This window comes from Anser brachyrhynchus (genome assembly GCF_964034855.1).
Source record: "Anser brachyrhynchus genome assembly, chromosome: 23".
NCBI lineage: Eukaryota > Metazoa > Chordata > Aves > Anseriformes > Anatidae > Anser > Anser brachyrhynchus.
Window position 1 is genome coordinate 7,215,019 of NC_137716.1, and position 21,211 is coordinate 7,236,229.

Sequence of the window (21,211 nt, forward strand, 5' to 3'; positions counted from 1 at the left end):
TCTGAGGGCGTCCGAGCGGCCGCAAGGACTGGCCCCGGCGCCTGCGAGCCGGGGAAGGAAGCGGCAGGGCACCCGCAGCCCCACGGGCACCCGGGGGTGTCTGGGATCGCAGGGAAGCCTTGGCCGGTGGCACCTCCTGCTGGAGCTCTAGAGGAGAGGGGCAGCCCTCGAGGCCGGGGAGGAGAGGTGTCCCTTCTCTCCCAGCAGCGTGCTCAGCGCCCCGCCGCGCCTCGCGCTGCCCCGTCCTTTCTGGCTGCCGCTGGAGTTAACCCCCCCTTCCCTCATGGTGCTGCCGAGGGGCGGGGGACTCGTGCTGACGAGGGGCTTCCTCCGGGCGCTCTTTTCGGGGAGCAGCTCTGCCTTCGGCCCCGTGACTTGTGGGCGTAGCGAGGAGCCGCTGGGGCCGCTCGGCCCCGCCGTGCCCGGTGCCCTGGGAGGGGGCGAAGGGGAAGGAGTCGCCCTGGTTCCGGAGTTGTGGCGGAGAACAAGTTCTCTTCCCGCTAGAAGAGCTGCGTGCTTATAAATAGTTTTGGTTTTTATTGGAATGGATGTTTATACTTCCTACGGGCAGGCAGCATCTCCGGGAGGACCGTCGCTGCCGAGAAGCAGTAGGGCTCGGCTGTGGGGGAAGCAAAAGGTGACTTTCCGCTGGAGCAGCCCACCACCGAGCGTTCGGGCTCCCCTCCCGGCTCCCAGCTCCCCGCTGGCTGCCCTCCATCTCCTGGGGGATTCTCCCGAATCCCTGCTGGGGCTGCAGCACCTCCCGGTGCGCAGCCCCCCCGGCTGTTTCGGTGCTGCATTGTTCCTAGGAAGTGGTTTTTAAAAAAAAACAAAAAACAAAACAAAAAAAAAAACCAACGTGGAGCCCAGCGGCCATCTGGCTGAGGTGCTCCAGGGTTCCTCCTGCCCTGCCTCTGCGGTGGTGCTGGCTGCGGGGCGGCTTTGGCAGCTGGGGTGAACCCTGGGCCAGCCCTTCCAAGGCTCGCCTCCACCCTGAGCTGTCCCGAACTGGGATTTTCCGCCCCCCCCTCACCCCCTCGTGGGTTCTGAGGGTGCTGCTGTGCTGGGGGTGAAAAGCGGCGCAGCGAGGGCTGGGGGGAAGGCAGCCCGTGGAGAACCACACGTCCGTCTGCCTTCCGTTGGCTGCAGCGGCAGCGTCGTGGCAGATCGGTGAGCTCGAGGAGCGTCGAGGTGATCCCGTGCCTTGTGATGCGGGAGCTGGTTCTTCGGGGACGCTGCAGCTCAGAGGCAGAACTTCGCAGGGCGGTTGAAAATGCGGCACGGGCCGAGACGCGCGTGCTTGCTTTTGTGGCCCACGGAGAGGAGGGTTTGTTGGGCTCTCCGTGGGCTCCCGGGCTGCGAGAGGGGCTGCGAGGCTGGAGGAAAGAAGCGGTAATTTTCTGTCATCGTTCATTTTTACCCAGCCCCTAACCGGAGAGCGTCCTGCAGCCCTTTGCCGTGTATCGTTACGCAGTGCTTCGTGAGGGAGGCCTGGCTTTTACTCGCCAAGTGGCGGAGGAGATGCTTGGCAGGCGATGGGCAGGCTTTGCCCTCCTGAGAGGGAAGTGAAGTTCGTTACCAGAGGTTAACGGTGGCCTTGGCCTTGGATTCTGTGCCGCTGCCTTCTGGAAGAGCTGCGCAGCCCCTGCGCACCGGGAGGGGGCCCTGGGGGGGCCCTGCGAGCGCGGGGAGCGCCCCCTCCCCAGCCGGGGCTGGAAGGCGCCGGGAGCAGCGGCTGCGCCCCCAGCGCGCTGGGCAGGGCGCGGGGCTGGCCGTTGGGCTCCGGTGCCCGTGGCTGTCCGACGTGAAAGCGGAAGGCAGCGAAACGGCTCCGTGCTGCTCACGGCTCCGCGCTCCCAGCACCCGGCGTCTCCAGGTAGGAAATGTCACCGCTGTCGGCTTTCGGGGTAGCGCGAGGTACAAACGGCAACGCAGAAGAGCCTTTTTCTTCTCCTTTTTTCCCCGTGGACCGTTGGAAGTGACCAAGTTCGTACTCCCTCTTGGTGCAGGGGACGAAGGTGCTTTCCGGTACCTTCCGCGTGGAGCGCTTGCCTGGAGCACCCCCGGCCCGGCCGCGTTCGCTCCCCTTCTCTTTGGGTTTTACTCAGAGCCTTGTTTTTGTGTTGCCCAGCCCAGAGAACACTGAGGGCGCTGCAGGCAGGGTTCGCCTGCCGGGGGAGACCGCAGCTGAGCAGCGCTCGCCTCTGGTGGGCGCGGGGTCGGCGGCGCTGACGGGCGCGGGCTCGTCCCTGCCGCGGGCCGCGGCAATCCCTGCACAAACGCGCTCAGCGGAGCTGGTTGCTCCGTGGGTTGCCGTGGCTGGGGAAGGAAAAGGAAGTGCTGCGAGGGCTGCAGGGTCGCTGCTTCCTCCAGGGTAACCTGCAGGTGGGTTGAATGGCGTGCTGTTTCCACAGGGGCGGCCACCTGGTGGCGGGGAGCCGGGAAGAGGAGCCCACAGCAGGTTCCCGCAGTGCTGCGGTAGGCGTCTGAGCACAGGGAGAGCAATTCCAGCCCGGCCAAGCTCCACGGCTCCGTGCTGCCGCGCTTGGAGCTGGGCGCGTGGCTGGGCCGTGCCCAGGGGTGCCGCGGGAGCGGCTCCCTCCACGTCCGCCTGCCTGCAGCGGGGCAGCAGAGCTGGGCACCCCTCGCGGGCACCGGGTTCAGGAGAGCGAAAGGAGCTCGGCTATCCCGCTAACGGCGGTGCGGCGAGCTGCAGGACACGAGCTGTTCCTCAGCATGCTGTTCGGGCACACGTGAGCTGCGGGCCAGTAAATGTCTCCAGCGAAAGCTACCTCTTGGGGAATTTGCCACGATTTTGACTGGGCTGCTGTGGGAGAGGTGAGGCTGGCTCAGCAGTCGCATCCGCTCCTGCCGGCTCACTGACTTCGGCTTCTACCTCGCTGAGGGGTCTTCCCGCAAGAGCCTGCGCGTCTGGCAGGGAGCTGCGCTGCGCTGCGTGGTCTCGGCCCAGAGCGCCTCCCGCACCGGTGGGCTGGAAGGTGGCAGGAGAAGAGGCAGTGCAGAGCGAGCAGGGGAACCGGCGCATACAACGTGTGCGTGGCGTGAGGATGCGCTGCAGCGGGCTCGGTGAGAGCAGGGCCCCAAAGCGTGCTAGCGCGCAAGCAGGGCACGGTCCCCGCTGTGGCCCTGGCGGGGCCGCAGCCCCAGTTCCGCCCGCTCCTGGGACAGGAGCGCAGCGCTCGGTGCTTTGCTTCTCTTTCTGTTCAGAGCCAGAAACCAAAGTCCGGAGCGACGCTTCCCCGGCCAGAAGCGTTGAAAGGTACTTGCTGTTGTTTTCGGGCCAATGTTTAACTTGCTCCTGTGATGAGGAATGCCTGCTAGACTCTAAATATTTGCCTTGAGGAAGAAGTCGGAGAGAAGAACATCCGCTGCGGCGGCTCGAGGGGGGCAGGGGGGCCGACAGGAAATGTGCTCACGTCTCCGCGCTTACGGGTCTGTAAAACCGCCCGCCTTCCGCGCGGCCCGGCCGGGGCAGGTACGGGGCGGCCCTGGCTGAGCCGCGGCGCGGGAGCAGCGGGGAGGAAATGTTTGTGTGCTCGGGCGCGCGGCGCTGGGTGTGGCTGCGTGCACGGCCCTGGCCCCGCTCGCGCTGCCGGGGGATTTCGAGGCGCGCACTCGGAGCTGCCTTCCACCGGGGCAGCGTCCGGCGGCGGGGGCAGCCGGGCTGAAGCGTGCGTAAACTTCCTGATGGAAGAATCTGAGCAGAAAAGAAGCGCTCTGCTGCTTTTGCCGTAGTCTTCGGTGGCTGTGAAACCCTCGGCAGCGGATCCTGCTCGCGGCAGGATTTCCCGTGCCCTGGACCCGCTCGATGGGGCGCTTATGGCTTCTCCTGCCGTCGCCCACTTCGGTGTGATCCCTCTCGCGGCGCGCCACGAGCGCGCGGCTCCGGTAAGGCTGTAAGGGCGCCCGCTGCCGCTCGTCTGCGTGCGGCTTGTCCCTGGTTCTGGGCAGGGAGCAGCTCTGCGGCGATGCGCTGGGTGCCGGGGATGTACCTCGGGATCGGGTGGGGCGGCGCTGGCCTGCCCACGAAGGAAAGCGTGGATTCAGCAGGCACGTGAGGGAGTGGGGACGGGGAGGAACCCGCTGCTCTTCTCCCACCTTGCCCTGGCTCGGGTGCCCCTGCAGGCTGGCCGAGTGGTTCTGGGCGTGAAGCCTGGCCTTCAGGGGCGAGCCTCTGCCTCAGCCGTGCGTTCGCTGCTCTTGTTTGCTCCTTTGGCCACCCCTGGCCATTTTAGCGGAGCTTTGCATAGATCAAGAAGAGCGCCTTTACTCCTGAAGCAAAGTCAAAGGTGCCCGGCGTTAGCGAGGAGGGCTTTGCCCAGCTGGGAGCTTCCTCCTTCCCGTGGAGCAAAGGACGTGCAGGCAGCCCTGAATCACCACCTGAAGCTGCGATCCGGAGAGCAGAGTCCAGCTGGGGCGGCTCGGAGCGCGGCTCCAGCTTTTCCTGACGGGTTTGCCCTTGGGGACACACATGTTCTTGTCAGAGCGAGTCCGAGCCCTGTCCAGCCTGGAAGCCGGCAGGGTGCTGGTGTTGGGAGGGGAGCGGGGATCGGGGGGCTCTATAGGAAGGTGGCAAACTGACTTTTTGCCCCGGTTTGCGTACTCTGCAGGCACCTGATAGCGTCTGGTGGTAACTGAGCTGTGTCCGGGCAGCCCAAGCGCTCTGGCAGCGGCAGCCTGGAGCCCCTCCGGTGGTGCAGCCCCAGCGTAAAAGGTTTTGGAGGGGCTCGTGGTCCCAAGCAGGGCCAGCCAGCGTGCTGGGCGTGCTGCGGGGCTGATCACAGGTGGGAGCCCAGCAGCGCCGCGCTGCTCTGGGAAATCTTGGTCTTCTTCAATGTGTGGCTGGGTCTGGGCCCACAGATCGGCTGCACAACGAATGGGGAGGCCGGGGGAGCTGAGTGCTCCCCACAGGGGCTGGAAGAGGTGCCGGGAACAAGAAACCCAAGTAACGGACTCACAGAAAGAGAAGAAGAGGTTTGGGTTTCGGATGGAGGCGTGCTCTGGAGAAGGGCGAGCGTGTGCTGGCTGGGGTTTCTGGGACAAGCCGGGGAGGTGCGAGCCCGGATCGGAGGGAGAAGGGTCGGTTTGTGCACGCGACCAGCGCCGCGGGTGCTGAGAGCAGCAGGATGGAGTGGGCGCTCCTGGGGGCGCGTCCTGTCTGCTGCTGCTTGCGGGTGATCCCCGGACGTTATAAATTAAGCCCGTTAGTAGGGCCCAGAGAAGCAAATCGTGAGCAGGGAAGGCAAAGGGAGGAACCAGCAGGCTTGCACCAGATCCACCTGCCGGAGGGCCGGGTGGCTTTCGGCTGAACCCCGTGGGAAGCCTCCACACGGAGCTCTTTGTCTCCCAGCCAGCAGCGGCTCTGTGAGCACCTTTCTGGCTGCAGCCGCCCACGTGGCGTTCCTGCTTCAGCCCTGGCCTCGGGGTCTCATGAAACGCTCACAGATGGGGAGGGGGGGAAGGTGAGAACCAGCCTTTGGAACATGCCCTTCTGGTGTGGAGGTTGGTGGCAAAGCACAGCGGGGCCTTCATCCACGGAGCTGTCGCGGCGCTCAGCAAGGGGCTGCGAATCCGATTCCCTGGGCGAGGAACTGCGGGGTGGAGGAGTGAAAAGGTGCTGAACCATCCGTGGTGCGTCCAGGCATGGGGTGCGGGTCTCTGGCCCCTCTGCTTATCCCTCCCTGCGAGCCAGCAGGCTGGGGTGTCTGTCTAGGACTGAACGCGATGCGGCAAACCTCCGGCTGGTCAGGGATCGTCCCTCGCTGCCCCCTTTACTTCGGCGAGATCAGCGACGCGTCAGGGCTCTGCACGGCTTCCCTTCCCCAGCTGTGAAATAAGCAGGTCGCTGGCGTGCCTCAGAGAAAGGCTGCGAGGAAAAAGGTGCGGTGCACTGAGCTGCTTGGTCTTGTACCCGAGGGGGTGGGAAGCTGAATGCCTCCTGCGTCGCTCGTTGCTCTGCAGGCGCTGCTGACACCTGCGCGTGGGCCGGGGGACGTTGTGCCGCCGCGCATCCCCCTGCCCGTGGTACAGATGAATGGCGCCGCTCCTCCTTGCTGCCCATTTCTCCCCCCGGTCTGGGCTCTGGGTCCTGTTTGAGGCCCGGGGCAGCTGTTCCCGTCGGGCGGCCGTCCCCGGAGGGGCGGAGAGCTGGGAGCAGCGCACGTGAGGCAGGGCGGCTCGCTTCCAGTAAGGAAGCGCTGCCGGCATCCCAGCGCGGGGAGCTCGACGGCTCAGGGGAGAGGTTTCCCTGTGAAACCGCCCCCGACGCTTTCCCTTCCGCCCTCCTCCTTCCCCTCCCAGCTCTTAAGGCTTGGCGGTAATTTGGGAGGAAACGCGTGGGGCTTCGAGCGGCCCGAGGAAGAGCGCAGAGGGAGAGGCGGCGCCGGCTCGAATGTGGGACAGCTCCGCTCGGCGGAGCCAGGGCCTTGTCACCGGTGAGTGACACCCCCTGCACACTGCCTCCGGGGGTGACGGGGCTGCTTCCGTCGCCCGTGCCATCCCCTCCTTCCGTGTGACCTCAGGGGAGCTGGGGAAGTTGCAATTAGCCGCACGTTGGTGACGGAAGAGCCCGGGCACCCCTTCGTCCCTGCCTCGTGTTGCAAAAGGCCACCCCAGGGCTGCCGCTGCAGCTGCCTCCGAACCCGGTTCTGTCAAAAGGATGTGGGTTACGGGGGAAAAGATCCCAAACCCTACCCTTCAGAGTGCTTCTGCCGCCCCAGCTCCTGCCGACAGCGGGGGGGTTGGGAGCAGTACGCACGGCACGAGGGCGAGCGGATCCCTGCGGCGGGCCGAGGAGGCCTGCTGTCACGCCTCGTGCCGTGCCCAAGCCTTCGGCAGTCGGCGCGCGGAGCCTGGCCGTACGCTTCCCCGCCGCCCTCGCGGATCCCTTGTCCCACGGTGAAACGTGGCTGGGGGTGACCCCTCTGGAAAGCCCTTCCTGCTGCAGGCCTCGCAGGGCTCAGCCTGCCCCATGGGATGAGGAACGATCCCGAATCGTGGGGACAGCAGGCGCGGCGGGCTGTGGTCATCCTTCCCGCGGTGCTGCGTGGCTCTCACCGCGGCTCCTGCGAGCGGGCGGGGAGCCCCGCTGTTCGCCGTGCCTCTGAGAAGTGTCGGAGAAGGCTTTTGGAAAAAAAAACTGCCCGGTTTCTCCCCAGTTCCCAGGGCTGTCCCGTGCAGGGAAGGTCCCTGTGGCAGGGCCGCGTGTGCAGGCCAGGTTACGGGGCACGGCAGCGCTCGGGACCCGGCTTTCCTCCCGCTTGTGCTGCCGCTTTCTGTGCGCCGTCCGGCAGCTGCGTGCCTCGGTTTCCTCTTCTGTACCGACACTTCCCCAGCGAAGTACCTCACGCCGCCTGCTGCGAAGAGTAGTGCAAGAGCCAAGGGGCGTTTATTGGCTGTGTCAGCCGTCCGGAAAACCCCTGGAGCTTGTGCCTGGGAGCACCAGGAAGGCACAGGAGGCGACGCTGCTGCTCTGATCCCTGCCCAGCCGGGAGGGGAGGAGGTGGGTGCCCAGCCCCTGGAGCCGCACGGTGCGGGAGCCAGCCCGGTGGAGAGGATGTCCCATGGAGTGTGGTGTGACGGATCCGGGCCTTTGTACGTGTTCGGGGCGGCAAGGGCACGCTTGGAAAGGGCAGCGTCCACGCCTGGCGTTGTCTGCAGCTCCCCAGCGAGCTGGGCTCTGGTCAGACGGTTCTGGCTGCCTGGAGGGGATCATCAGAGGGGCTCCCTCACGTGTGGCCGCTTGGGAAATTGGGGTCACAGACATGAAGAAAGTCCCCCGTAGGCTTGGCGCTCAAATCTAGCGTGGGCAGCAGGGATGTCCTGCCCTCCAGAGGTGGTGGCTTTGAGGAGGAGAGAGCATCGCCTGCAGTCAGAGCTGGGTTGTGCCCGTCAGCCGCAGGCTGCTGCTCGCTGCTGCTGCTGCTCAGGCTCCCGACTGCCCTGCGCCATCCCGCCTTTCCCCTGCTTGCTCCCAGGGCTGGATCTCAGCGACGTGCTGCTGGACGTTGGTTTCCTGGTCCCTGGAAGCTGGGAGCAAGTGGAAATGCCCCGAGCTGTTCAGCGATCCTGAGCCTGCTCCAGCCGTTTTCAGGCTGGCTGTGCCGTGGGAGACCCGTGGTGCGAGCGTCGGAGGGCTGCGGTTTCCAGCCTCCTCTGCCTGCGGGCTCCTGAGGTTATCTGGGAGCCTGTCCGAGTGCTGCGGGAAGGAGAAAGTGCCAAGTCCGGGAGCCTGCCGGCCCTTCCCTGCGCCGCGTTCAGTCCTGCCGGGAGGAAACCTCCCCCAGGTGGATGGGAGGGCTGGAGCCTGCACCCAGCTTGGGCGTAGGGCAGGAAAGGAAGGGAAGGGAGCTGCGCGCATCCAGGAATTGGCTTCTGTGAGAGGAACGGGACTGGGAAATGTCTGCTCCTTTGGAGAACAGCTGTGGAGCCCTCGTCCTGGCTACAGCTGGCCCCTCAGTGCCGGCAGGAAGCACGTGTGGGATTCGAGGCTGCAGGACCCACGGGCACAATGTTGCAGAGAGTGGGCTGGGGCCGCAGGACGTGCTCCCCTCGCCCTGCATTGGTGGCGAGAACAGCCTGGGGCTCTGAGATCCTCAGGAGCTTGCTGTGCATCCACCTGACCTCGCGCTGAGGCTTCAGCACGCGTGCGCATTTAAAACCTCCCCTTCGGAGGGGCGAGGGAAGAGCCCGAAGTTCCTAGCAGCAAGCAGCGCCAAGCCCACGCCTCCGGGTGCGCTGGCGACATCCTCGTGCGCCCCGCAGCCTTTGCCTCGTGCTGGGCAGGCACCGCAGCCTCTGCTGCCAGGTGCGGCATGGCTCTGGCTGCGGAGGAGGAGGGGAGGAAGCCTTCCTCTCGTCCGGCTGCCTGTGAAACCGACGGCAACTTTGCTTTCATATCTGTTCCTGTCCCCGCTGCCTGACGCGCGCTCAGGTGCCTTGTCAAGAGAAAGGCAAGCGGTGCTTGATACTGCTCTTATATATAAAAAAAAAAGAAAAAGTGTTAGCTTTTGAGGACACGGGAGTATTCAGGGACAGTGCTGGGGAAGCAGCGTGCTGGTAGAGATGGTCTTAACCTTATTTCAGGCTGCAGTGGCACAGGAGGAGGTGTTCTGGCCTCAGACGGGAGATGCGAAATGGAAGTGGTTGTTCCAGGCTGCCGGGTGAGAACCGCTTATTTATCTCGAAACCTTCTTTTCGCTGCTGCCTGGTGACTGCTAAGCAGGCTGCGAGCCCCAGGGGTGGGCGGGAAGGCACTGGAAGGGGAATTTGCCTTGCTCGCAAACCTGCCGTCGGAGCAAAACGACAGAAAAAGCGACTCCTGCGCTGCTGGGAAGGGCAGCGAGGGCACGGCCGTGCCTGGGGCCGACGCTCCTGCGTGGCTCACGTCCCGCGCCTGCGGGCACTCGCCTTCCGTGTCATGAGCCCAGGCAGCAGGAGGGGTGGCAGAGCCTTCAGGGTGGGTTTTGCCCTGCAGGTGAAGCAGAGGGGGGTTAAAAAAGATCTGTGTCCAGCGGCAGGGGCTGAAATACGGAATGGGCCTGCCCACCTTGAGCATGTTGCAGGCCCCGGCTCTATAGTCGTCTTCAGAGGCCGGTGCTTGGCAGCCGCTCGAGCTGTGGCTCTCCTCGCGCTTCTCCCCACCTGGGGTACAGAAGCGACGTGGTGCTTGGGGTGCAGGCAGTTTTGGGAGCTGATTTCAGCGAGGGGATGAGCAGGCTTGAATGCAAACCTCGGGCATCGCTTTGGGTGAGTGCTGGGGACTGCAGCGCGGGGCTGGGCCCCGTCAGATCCCCCTGGGATGTGGGCACTGCAGCTCCCTGGGGCTGGTGCCGGCTGCTGCTAGACCTGCTCCGCTGTGCTCTGGTTGGAATAAGGGGCGCCGGCAGGTCTTGTCTGTAGAAGCAGAACCTCTGCAGCCCCTATCTCAAGGCGAGCGTGCTTGGGACAGCGAAAGCAGCGGGAGAGCTGGGCAGGAGGGGACCGCTCGGAGAAGCAGCAGGAGCTGCTCTTCCCCCGGTCCCTGTGGACGTGGGGAGCGGGCGTGCAGGGTGCGGGGCTGGTGAACGGCTCTTCGCCGGCCGATTGCTGCGGCCTTTGGAAGGCAGCTGCTTCCTCCGCAGCTCTGCCTTCCAGCAGCAGCAGCACGGGTTTAATTAGCGTCTGGTGTCGGACCGGAGCTCGCTGTGCTGGGGAGGCATTGTCTGGTTTCAATAAATACCCGCCGGCAGAGCCACAAAAGCCAGCGCATGCGAGGGACTCGCCGGCGGAGACCACTTGTTGGAGCGAGCGGCTGGGGTGTGAAGTGCCCCAGCGAATCCCGCGCTTGTGCCGAGCGGGAGCTTGAAAGGCAGCGGCAGCGTCTTGGCTGGGGCGCCCGCCTGCGTCCCGTGGAGATGAAGAGCCGGGCGTTGGGCTCTGGCTGCTGTCCTTTGAGCTCCCCCAGCCAGAGGCTCCGCGTCGCCCGTAGTGAACTTCCTTTCTTCTAGCACTACCAAGTCTGCATGAGTAAAACCGAAACCACCTCAACGTCCTAATCAGTTTTTTTTTGTGTGTGTGTGTGTGTGCTGAACTGCTAAGATGCGATAGATTCTGCAGAATTACAGCCTTGTGTAATTTACCTCCTGCAGGGGCAGAGGATGAGCCCGTGCCTTTTCCGCTGCTGTTCAGAAGAAGGGTTACAGCTCTGCTTACCCGCCTGCAGCGTCCTCCTTACGGTAACGGTGGAGCGAGTTGCACTTTCCAAGACAGAAATTGCCCCATCTGTGCACGGAGCACCAGAGCCGCGCTGTGCAGGCAGCAGAGCGTCGGGCTGGAGCTGGCCCCTTGCTCTGCGGCCTTCCAGCAGCGCAGCAAAACCTCTGCGGGCCCCGGAGCCGAGAGGAGAGCTGTCGCTGCTCTGGGCCAGCAGAGGCAGGCGTAGGGAACAAGGAGAAGACGCTGGCAGCATCCCAGAGCCGGGCGGGAGGGGAAGGTGGGCAGCCCCACGGCCCCGCGTTGGTCTCGGCGTCTCTCGGCACCCGGGTTTTGGTGTCCCCGATCCCTGCGGTGGTTCGGCGCTGCCGCTGTTCCCACACGCTGTGGGTCCGGCACTGGGACCGTGCTCCAGGGGCCCGTGGGGTGCGCGTGGCTCGAGACCCGGGGGGTGCCTGCCCTGGGACTCGCTTGGGCCAATTGCTCGTTCTTTTTGCGGGGTTTGTAAAAGTCAGCCGCAGCGTCGTTGCCACTCAAGCCTCTCTGGTGAAGTTTCAGTGCTTTTTCTGCTAGATTTCGTGAATTCTGTAGTTGGAAGTTTGAGTTTGTGGCTGCTGAGCCCAAAGAGATGAATGGACTCGAGTGGGCACTGGGCTCTTGGGTGGATTTGGCTGACTCGTGCTGTGTTTGATCTCTCCCGGTCTAGTTTTCAGATTTGATCTTATTTTAGCATGTGTATGTTTACGGTTATTACTATTACTATATTTCCTAGAGAAGTATTTTTAGCTTTTTGCTTGGTTCCTGTGCTGCTGCTGAAATTTCAGTCGTGGTATTTCCGGCTCTTTGGTCAAGCACTGTTCATATTTTCCATCCAGGTGTAACTGCTTTGGATGGGGATCCAACGAAAAGAGTGAAATTCTATATTCAGCTGGAAGCAAATCGCAGAGCAACGCGCAGCGGCGGAGAGATGCTGCGGGGAGTTTGCTTTGTGGCTGCTTTTATTGAGGCGCTCAGGTGTTGCCTCTGCAAGCTTCTTTGTGTCTAAAACCGTTAAGGATCTGTGTTCTGGATTCTGACTGTCCGAAGCGCGTCGATTTCCATTTCTGCTTATGCAGGTGGGGAGCAAACAGGAATCAAAACTGCCCCGCTCGTGTTGGTTAAAGACGGAGCCGTTCCCGTACTGGATATTGTTGGGTGCCAGGTAATTGCTGCCGAACGGCCGTCGGAAAGCTGACTTTTGGTAAAGCTGCCGATACGCACGCACATCCTCGCCTTGGGAGCTTGTGTCACCTGCCAGGGCCGCGCTGTGGCACGAGCTTTGTGCTCGCCTCGGGACGGAGCAGATGTCTTAAAGCCGTGGTAGCACCAGGAGCTCACGCTTCCGTGCGAGGTTGTGATATCCCAATTACCTTCAGAGCGTTGCCTTTGCACCCACCTGGGCTCTGCCACGGGCTGAAAAATCCCATTTGGTGTTTTTCTCCAGTTTTGCCGCTCGTTTAATTTCGTTATGTCTGGGCAGCAGCTAACAGGCTTCGCTTGTGCGTCTCCGTTGGGTCGGGGTCTGTGCGGAGGGGGTACTGCGTGTGCAGCCAGAGCCTTGGCTGCTCGAGCCTTCCCCCCCCCGACCGCATCGTCAGCGGTGCTGCTTCTGCTGGAGTGTGCCGAACGGCTGAGGTTCTGCTCCCCAAGCAGTCCGATGGTTTTGGATGTCAGCTCGGCACCTCTACAGATCGCAGTGAAATCACGCGTGAGTCATTATTGGTTTTGCACTGTGGGGACTCGGGGTAGCTGAGCGCTTGTCGGGCCGCCGAGCCGTGGAGCAGGACTCCCCGGCAATAGAGACGTCCTCTGCTGCGGTGCTGGGGCTCGACTTCCCTTGCTGTTGTCGAGGGAAAGATGTAGTGTGCAACTCTTTCCTTAAAGAAGAAGCCTTGAAGCAATCGCTGGGACCCATTAAAAAGCCACGCGAACGTTTGGAGGCTGGGAGAAAGTAAATGGGGAGAGATTTGGAGCTGGAGGTGAAGAAGTGACCAGAGTGCAGTGCCTAAAGGTCTGCCGGGGAAGGGAAAGGCCAGCGAGGAGAGAGCTCCTCCGGGTCAGAGAGCAGCCGAATAGACGCGGTAGCTGGAGGAGGAAGCCAGGCACTGCAAGGCAGGAAGGAAAACCCATCTTTTTCACAGCTCAGGAGGTTGGGGGGGGGGAAGGGGGTAAAAACATCAAATGCTTTATTGTTAACTTCTTTAACCCTGATATTTTCGTGGCTCGGATGTTTCTGGGACGTGGTCGAGAGCCACAGAGGGTTGCAGGGGTGGTACGGCAATAGAGCCCCGCGCGATAAATGCTTTAATCTCTGACAGAAGCTCCAAGCATTCCTCCTCGGTCTTTTTTTATTACTGTTATTATTTATTCCGGGTTAACTCCATAGCTGGAGGTCATTTGCTCTGCTGGTGTTGTTTTTTTTTTTTGCTGGAGCTGCCGCAAGTGCCCGGTGCTGCGGGGCTGAGCGCATGCGGGTGGAGCCCTGTGTCCTCCCGCGGACACACCATGTCCTCACAGGGAGCTGGGAGGCCAGGAAGGGAGGGGAGGTTTGGAACGAGGATGCTCGGATCATGTCGGATTAAAAGCTTTGCTTCTACAGTTTAGGGTTTCTTTTTTTTTTTTTTCTTTTCCCTGAAGACTAAAAGAAATTCTGGTAGAAACATTAGCCTTGGCTTTATTCCTGTTTTTTTCTTTCTTGTCAAGAAACAACCTGGATGAAGGGGGATTTAAACAAAAAAAAAAAAAAAAAAAGGTTTTGGACAAAATTCCCTTGCAAATATCCTCGCTGTACAAACACAGTGGGGCCAAAAGGGAAACCACGCTGCGCCATGGGGCTGGGGGGGACCAGCCGTGGCTGCTCGGTGTCGAGAGGGGACCGGCGCTTGGGGCGCTCCCGGTGCAGTGACCGTGGCGTTGGGGCTGTGTCTGCCGGGTACTGGGTGCCGCGGTCCCGCAGCAGCCTGCAGATGTGGACCGGTGTCGGTGCCACCGGCGATGGAACCGCCTGCGAGGGAGCCGCCGGGAAGGCCGGCTGCAGGCCTTCAGCTCTGGGCCGCTCGTGGGCGCGAGCTGGCCGGTGACCTGGCGGCTACGGCGGGTAGCTTTCGTGGCCTGGTGCTGCCGGCCGAGGCGGGAGGTCTTCAGCCGGTTCTGGGGCTGTTCCCTGAAGGATGCTCTGAAGGAGGGGGAGGGAGAAAGTCGCTGAGGTCTCAGCGCTGCTCAAAAGCTGAGAAGGAGCCAAGCGTCTCCCCAGGGAGCTCGAATGGCCAAAGCAGATGGCAGGGGGTTGTTATCCTGGCGTAACGGCTGGGATGTGGAGGGGCCGGGAAGCCGGAGCTGCGAGCTCTGAAATCCCAGCCCTGAGCCGGAGCTGCCAGGCTGCCCCGTCTCCCGAAACACGCTGCGCTACGCCCGGCTTCCCCGACGGCTCTGCGTCGGCAGTGAAGTAATGAAGTGTTTAACAAGAGCTTCCTGTTGTGCTGACACCACCGTGAACGCACAGAGGAGGAAACGGAGTAAACAGCGCTGCGCTGGTCCCGCCTGGCTGCGAGCAGGGAAGGGGCTCAGCCATTGCGAGGAGGCCCCAGGGCCGTGTCTGCTTAACCCGACCCCGCTGGGGCTGGGGGTGACGTTCTTGTGGCTGCAGAAACCACAAAGCGTCTCGCCTTGCTGGGAAAGCAGCTGCTTTCAGGACTTCCTGATTTTCAGGGATTCCCCTCCAAAAAGCCCTCCGCAGGGGCTGTCACCACGCGGCAGTCTGTCCTCCGGCACCGCGGGGCCGGCCCCGCTCCCCTGGGCGAGGTGCTCGCGCCCCGAGCTGGGTGCCCCGAGTTCCTCTGTCAAAGCGCCGCTCTTGCCTTGAGGGAGGAGGAGGAAATCGGGCCGGAACGCACCGATCTGCTGCCCGGTGGGTTGCTTCGGGTTGAGCGGAGCGGGAGCTGGTGGAGGTGTGGCGTGGAGCAGCTCGCGGCGCCGCGCCGTCCCCCTGGCTCCTCAGCCCGCGTCGGGGCCTTCCCTAGAATGAGGACCGGGGCCGGGTTTTCTCCCAGCTGCAACCTTCCCCTCTTCCTCGTGGGGAAGCAGCGGGTGACGGCCCGCGCTGTGGACCCACGTCTGAGCCGATCGCGCTCCTGTGGTGGGAAGGAGCGAGGCGCTGGGCGGCCCAGGGCTGGAGGAAGCTCAGCGGGTCCCTCGGGAGCCCGTTGCGTCGCCGAGCCTGGCAGCACAAGGCGGGGAGAGGAGCCTGCGCTTCCAGCTTACGACTTTCCTGTTGCCCAAGCCAAAGGTCAGCGGGAACAGCCCGAGTCCCAGTCTTGGAAGGACTCTTCGCGTAACAAAAGAACCTCCTACCAATTGTCTTGTTTCCTCGAAAATCCGCTCGGCGCCCATCAGCGCGAAGGCTTCGCGTCGCGGGGAGCTTGGCGGCATGCGATGGAGCGCGGTGCTGCCCCCGAGGCGAGGGCAGGAGCCCGCTCCTTGTGTCCCGCGCGCGGGCAGCCGCGCTTGGAGCCGTGCCGCTGCGTGGGGCCAAACCACCGTGGTGCGGGCGGGGCGGAGGGAAGGCGAGCGAGTGGGGTCTGCTGCCGCCATGGGGGCGGTTGGGGAGGAGAGGGCTGTGAAGCCCACGTGGTTACGTTGGTGCCGGAGCTGGGGGAGCGCTCCCGTCCCGCCGTAGAGGCGTGCCCCTGCGTGTTGCTGGCCGGCAGCTCGCTAACGGGGGCCGGGCTGGGTTTGTACGCGGGCAGGCTCCCGCTGTCGCTCCGGGTGTGCCGGTCACCTCGGCTGTCCTGCAGCGTGTGCTGGCGTTGGGCTCGGACCACCGTGGATTGCCCGTTGAATTCCCGGGGTATGAGAAGTGGTTTTTACACCTTGGAAACTCCGCTGGGTTTCCCTCTTGTGGCAGCTGTACGGGCAGGGTTTTTCTCGGAGCTCTCAGAGTTGCCAAAGTGAGGAGCTGCAGCCCGGAGGGCGACTCCTGTCAGCCCCGGGGAGCGCGGGGCGCTGCAGACCCAGCGGGAAGGATTTGGGACTTCAGAAGGTTTTTCCTTTCCTCTCGGTCCAGGGCTGGTGCTCGCAGAAGGCGGCTTCGTGGCCAGCTCCCGCCCTCTGAAGTAGCCGGCGCGGTCTGCCTGCAAGCTGCAGCCTCATTCCTCCAGCACCTGGTGCCCGCTGTGCTCCTTGCCCCCGTCAGCGCGTGGCGCCTGTGGCCGTGTGTCGAGCCTGCGTCTCGGGAGGGCCTTTTGTACCGCTGCCGTTCCCAGCACTAGGTTGGGAACTTTTTTTTTGCCCCTTTTCAGCTTCTGTTTCCATCCTGCAGCTCCTTGCACCCCCGGATGAGGTCTCCCCACGAGTGCGGAGACCTGCCCTCGCTGTGGGTGCCCTCGCGTAGCGTGGAGGGGACATGGAGAGGTCGTAGCTCGATGGCTAGACGTTGCCATCACCCTCTTGCCGTTCTTGTGCCTCTCTTTGCTGCTTGAGTTGCAACTTCTTAATTTTATGAGCACGCTTGGCTCCATTTGCAGCACCGAGGGCCTTTCCGGCTTTCTCGGACCCAGGAGATTCCCCAGCTGCTGTCCCCAGCGTTTAACACATCAGCCTCGTCCCCAGCCGGGGGCTTCCTACCCTCTCCCCCGCCGCCGGCAGCGCCGCTTCCCTCGGGGGCCGCCGGCAGAGCAGCGTCCCCGTGCCGAGCAGTGGCTGGCGGAGGGAACCAGCTCGCGGGGTGGTTTCGTGCTGGCGCTGAGCCGCGACCCGAGCGGCGGCTGATGCCAAGGAGCAGAGCTGCTGTGCGGGTGACAGCACGTCCCGGGGGAGCTCCGCAGGCCTTCCAGCTGCAGGTAGGTCGCTGAAACGCGGTCCCGGGAGCCGCTTTCCCTGGCCCCAGCCGCGCGCGTTATCCCCGCAGCCCCTGCGACTCTCGCCCCCTTCCGCTTGCCCGCTGTTTATTTTTGGCAGGGTGCAATTTCAGCCGACCGCATGGCTTTTCAGATGGCCAGGGGGCCCCAGCGAAGGAGCAGCGGGGGCTGGCGGCGCCGCGGTCGTGCCTGGAGGCTGCGTCCTGGTGCTCGCGCCTCTGCCAGCTGCTCAGAAGCTGGAGGTGGCCGGCAGCACCGGTGCCTCCTGGCTCGCTGTGCTTCTGGGTTGCTCCTGCTCACAGCTGCCCCCGGTCCCTCCCCACCTCTGCCTCGATCCTGCCCACTCACCGCGGGCTCCTGGGGGAGAGATCGAGCTCTGGGGAAACCTGGTGGGGCTTTCGAGAGCTCTGGGAAGCCTCCCTGTCGTGGCACAGCTCTTCCCCGTTCCGTCATGACCAGGGCTGGCTGCCGGCGCCGAAGACTGGAACACATTCTTAACTACAAACCTTTCCAGACATCATCTGGGACCGTCTGCAGCTTATTTTAAACACTCTGGATCTTCCTTTGTTTTAAGACTTTTGATCTCCTTGTAAGCTAAGACTTCATCTGCTCCTTAAACTTTTAAGATTTATTGGGTTTTGGTTTCAGCTGTGTAAGGCCACCGGTTGCTTCTCGGTCTGGATTTCTATATTGGAGCCAGCTGATGGGTTGTCCTTTGGGACATCGGGGTATTTGTGATTATTTTTAGCTTTTAATTGGCAGGGATCTGTGCTTTGAGCTGCGCAGTGTCAAGGGCTTTTCTTCCTTGTGCTCTCAAGAAGCTTTTCTCTCCCTTTCATCTGGAGGCAGCTGTGTTCCTCTGCCGCTCGCAAGGCGCAGAGTGCACGGGGAGGCCGGCTCCGAGCGGCGGTGCTGAGGGCTTGCAGGGACCGGGGCTCGTCTTGGCCGGGGCTCCGTGACGAGGTGGCAGCGCCGCAGCGAGCGCCCGGCGGGACGTGGCCGGGCCAGGACGCCCGTGCTGTGCCCCGAGGAGAGCCGCGGGCTCGCTCGGGGTGACCTTGGGCATCGCTTCCCTGCGCCGGGCCGCTATTTTTTTTTCCCCTCCTCTTCCCCTCTTTTGTCTTGCCCTGCTTAATTGTAACCTCTTTGGGCCAGGAACTCTGTGTGTGTATAAAGGGCCCAGAACAATGTGCCCCAGATGTTATTGTACAAACCCTTTCTCGTCAGCCACGAGGTTTCACAGGAAAGAAATTTTAAAAAGATGTTTTGTTTTTTTTTCAGCGTTTTAGTCTTGCATATGCGGTCGGGAACCTCGCTCCGAGTCCTGGGTCTCAGAGACAAGGGATAGCACTGGAACTGCAGGGGGTAGTTTTGGTTTTTCTCTAAAGAAGAAAAGAACACCCCCTCCCCCCCGCCTCTTTTTCTCACCCCCGTGACTGCAGGGAATAGCTTGTAAATGTGACTGGAGCAGACCTGGCAAGCTGAAAACCAGATGGCAAATAAAAGAGAACCCAAGGCTTAAACAGACCCGCCAGCAACCCCTTCCCTGCCTTTCCAATGATCTCTGGGTGTTGGTTTGCCCCCTGTATGGTACTTTCAGCGTCTCTGTGGTTCTGTTTTGGGGAGGTGCTCACGTCACTTGCACTTGTCTGCAGCTTGTTTCAGTTTCAGGTTCCCTGGGTTGGAGCACTTCACATCGCAAACGCTGCAGGGCAGGGGAGTGCTTATTTGTTTTAAGACCACAGCTTGCTTTGGAATTTCTCCCATCAAACTTTAGGCCAATTTCTTTTTTACTCTCCCCCCCCCCCCCCCCCCCCCCCAAGAAGAGAGAAAGAAGTTTTCTTAGTCTCGTCTTGCATCAGATTTGACGCCAGGCCAACAAATGCAGCCTGGAAGGTGCTTCTCTGAGGCTTCTTGTCTGAGTGAGGCCTGGGTGAGGATTCGTGTTGGAAATGCAAAAATGCCTGGTGGTTTTACCAGGACATGTTTTCCCCGTGACGCGGCTGCCCCTGGGTGACAGCGTGGGGCAGATGCGGATCCCCGGCGCTCGTCCTGCGGTGGCCGTGCCGGACCAGCGCAGGTTTGGCTCTCACCAGTCCGGCGGGGCTGTTCGCTCCAAAGCCACCGGAGTCCTGGGATTTTACCAAATGTTTCTGATGAGGTTGTTCTCAATTCTAAGAGCCAGAGCCGCCTGCACGGCACGTAGTGGGAAGCCTGAGCAGTCTCTGAAACCGCGCAAAGAGGTGGGTCCTGCTCTCGCGCCGAGGTGCGGGGAGGCGTCGCCTCTCCTTGGCGCTTCTCAGAGGCGAAAATAGATCCGCCACGCGGGGAGAAGCTGCTGGCCCTGCCCTCGCTCACACGTCCACCCTGCTTTGGGAACGGGGGGGGATCAGAGCATGGCAGCCCCCTGGCGCACCCGGCCTCGCAGCCCGAAACTGGGGCTCAGAGCTGGGCTCCTTTGGGCGGCCGCTCCCGGGGCCGCGGTTGCGCTGTGCCGCTGCGGATGTTTGCCTCGGCCGGGGGAGGCAGCGCGGTCTCCACAAGTGCTCGCAGGAAGCAGTATTTATTAAGGCTAGAAATGTATTTTTTCCCTTCTGTTAGGGCCCTGTCTCGCTCCATTGTCTGAAATTCCCATGCAGAGACTGGCCCATAACTCAAAAAAAAAATAATAATCCCGAAAGCGGGGGCTGGAGCTCCCAGGGCTCTGGCTGTCGGCCGCCTGACTCTGTGCAAACAGTCTGGGCATGAAATCCCCCGGGACCGAGCATAAAGGCCTGATTCAAACCGAAAACGGTGTGCGAAGCAGCACAGCCTGCGCGTCGCCGCCTGCCTCCCCTTCGCCGGGGCCGGGGGCTCCCGAAATGCCCTGCGGAGGAATCGGCTCCCCCGGGGCCCGGCGGGAGGTGGGAGTGGGGCGGCAGGGCCGTGCCGTGCGCCGAACCGGGGCGGAAATTATCAGGGGAGCGAAGAATGAGCAGGATGTCACGTGCCGGCCGTGTGCGCGCGGGGCTGGGGGAGAACAAAGCGCGGGGAAGCCCTGCTCCGCCGCTCCCAGCCTGCTTCCTGCCCGCACGGGCCGGAGCTGCCGGGGCAGGGAGCGTGGGGGCAGGAGGCAGCCCCCAGCCGCCCGCCGGGCTCGGGGGGCTGGCGGGCTCTGCCTGCCTCAGTTTCCCCTGCCCGAGAGGCACTGGGTGCCAGGGCATGGTGCGGCAGGGAGCTGCCTTTGCCCGTTGTAGGGCGCTCCTGTGGCAGCGGTGGAGTGGCTGAAGCCCTGGGCGTCGCTGCCATCCGCGGAGGTGTTTGAAGGAAGGTCCGAGATGCGTGGGGAGAAAAGTGCTGGCGCCGGGCCCCGGCCTGGCTGGGCGCCTGCCCTCGGTCTCCAGGGCCAGGGCTCTCTGCAGGTATCAGCCCAGGGGTCGGGCGATGGGCGCCGCGCGCCCGCAGCAGCCCCCGAGGCTCAGTGGGGGCCGGGGGCCGGGCACGGAGCGGTCCTGGGGCTCCACCACCGCTGCCCCTCGCGCACCGGGTCCTGCCCCTCGCCGAGCTCCGGCTTGCCTCCCTTCTTTCTCTTTTCCTCCGTTACCTCTTAGACCCTGCCCCCGTGCACCCTTTTAGCACAAGAACCCCCTTTTTTTTTAATTATTATTAATAGCTATTGAGAGCCAATAAAAAGCTTTATGGGCTTTGGCCGAGCCTCAGGGCTCGCAGTGTGCTCATTTCCTGGAGTCGGAGCACTGAGGGGTGCGGGGTTGCTTGTTTAACCCGCAGGTAACAGGGCCGCGGTCGGCGCTGGTGGCAACTGGGGCTGGAGAGGAGCAGGGGAAGGGGGGGGGGGTGGGGGGCTGCCTCTCAGCGGGGCCCGGGACCAAAAGCAGGGGCGATCAGCGCTGGTGGGCAGCGGGCTGTGAATGCGCGTGGCCGGCTGTCCGGCCGGCTCTCACGTGGCCTCCCGGCATGCCCTCCCGGCGTGCCCTCGGTCCTGCCTGGCCCTCTGCACGCTCAGCCCTGTGTTTAACGCCCGGGCTGCCCCGCACTGCCGGGAGGGCACACTGCGGCTCTGGGCGGGCAGGGAGCACCGCTGCGCTGGGAGCTGGGTGGGGGGGATTTGTTGTCCCACCCCCCATAAAGGGGAGCGAGGGGGCGGGTTGGCTGTGAAATGGGGCTGCTGCAGGTCGGCAGCACGGTGGGGTCGTGCCGAACCGCTGGCCAGGTGGGCACAGGGGAAGGAGCTGGCCCGAGGGCTGAGCCCTGCCATCCCTCGGCGGCGCTCCCTGTGGGTGCCGCGCAAGCTCTGGGTTCGTGCTCTGGCTTCCTCTGCCCCGCGGTTTCCTTGCCCTCCGTGCCAGATAGCGAGCAGGGGGCGACTGCCATCCTTCAGAGCCGCGGGTCTGACGGCTCTCCCTCCTGGGTGGCAGCGCCCCGCTCGGAGCAGGACCTGCCTTCGTGTCCCACCCGGGCAAGGCGCTGCGTGACAGCATGGCGCACGCATGTGCCCGGCCCCCAGCTGCTCTCAGTGGGGGTAATGGGCCCTGGCTGCTGCTGGGCCCGGAGAAAGCCCGTCCTCACCCGCCGGCAGCCTTCTTCTTGGGGACGTCGTTCTCCCC

The 21,211-nt window shown here is 63.3% G+C and overlaps 1 protein-coding gene across 6 annotated transcripts in view; it reads left to right on the forward strand.

The window, feature by feature from the left end:
• Positions 1-21,211, forward strand: part of CSNK1G2 (casein kinase 1 gamma 2) — a 37,890-nt gene that overhangs the window by 2,719 nt on the left and 13,960 nt on the right. Inside the window, exon 1 of one of the 6 annotated variants that reach the window (XM_080565610.1) lies at positions 3,539-3,909. The exons of 3 other annotated variants lie outside the window; for them this stretch is intronic. The gene's annotated coding sequence lies outside the window, so the exon portion shown is untranslated. Of the gene's footprint in view, positions 1-3,538; positions 3,910-9,248; positions 10,737-15,112; positions 16,590-21,211 lie in introns of those variants that run through there. 2 more of the 6 variants (XM_080565608.1, XM_080565607.1) reach the window with 2 other exon arrangements.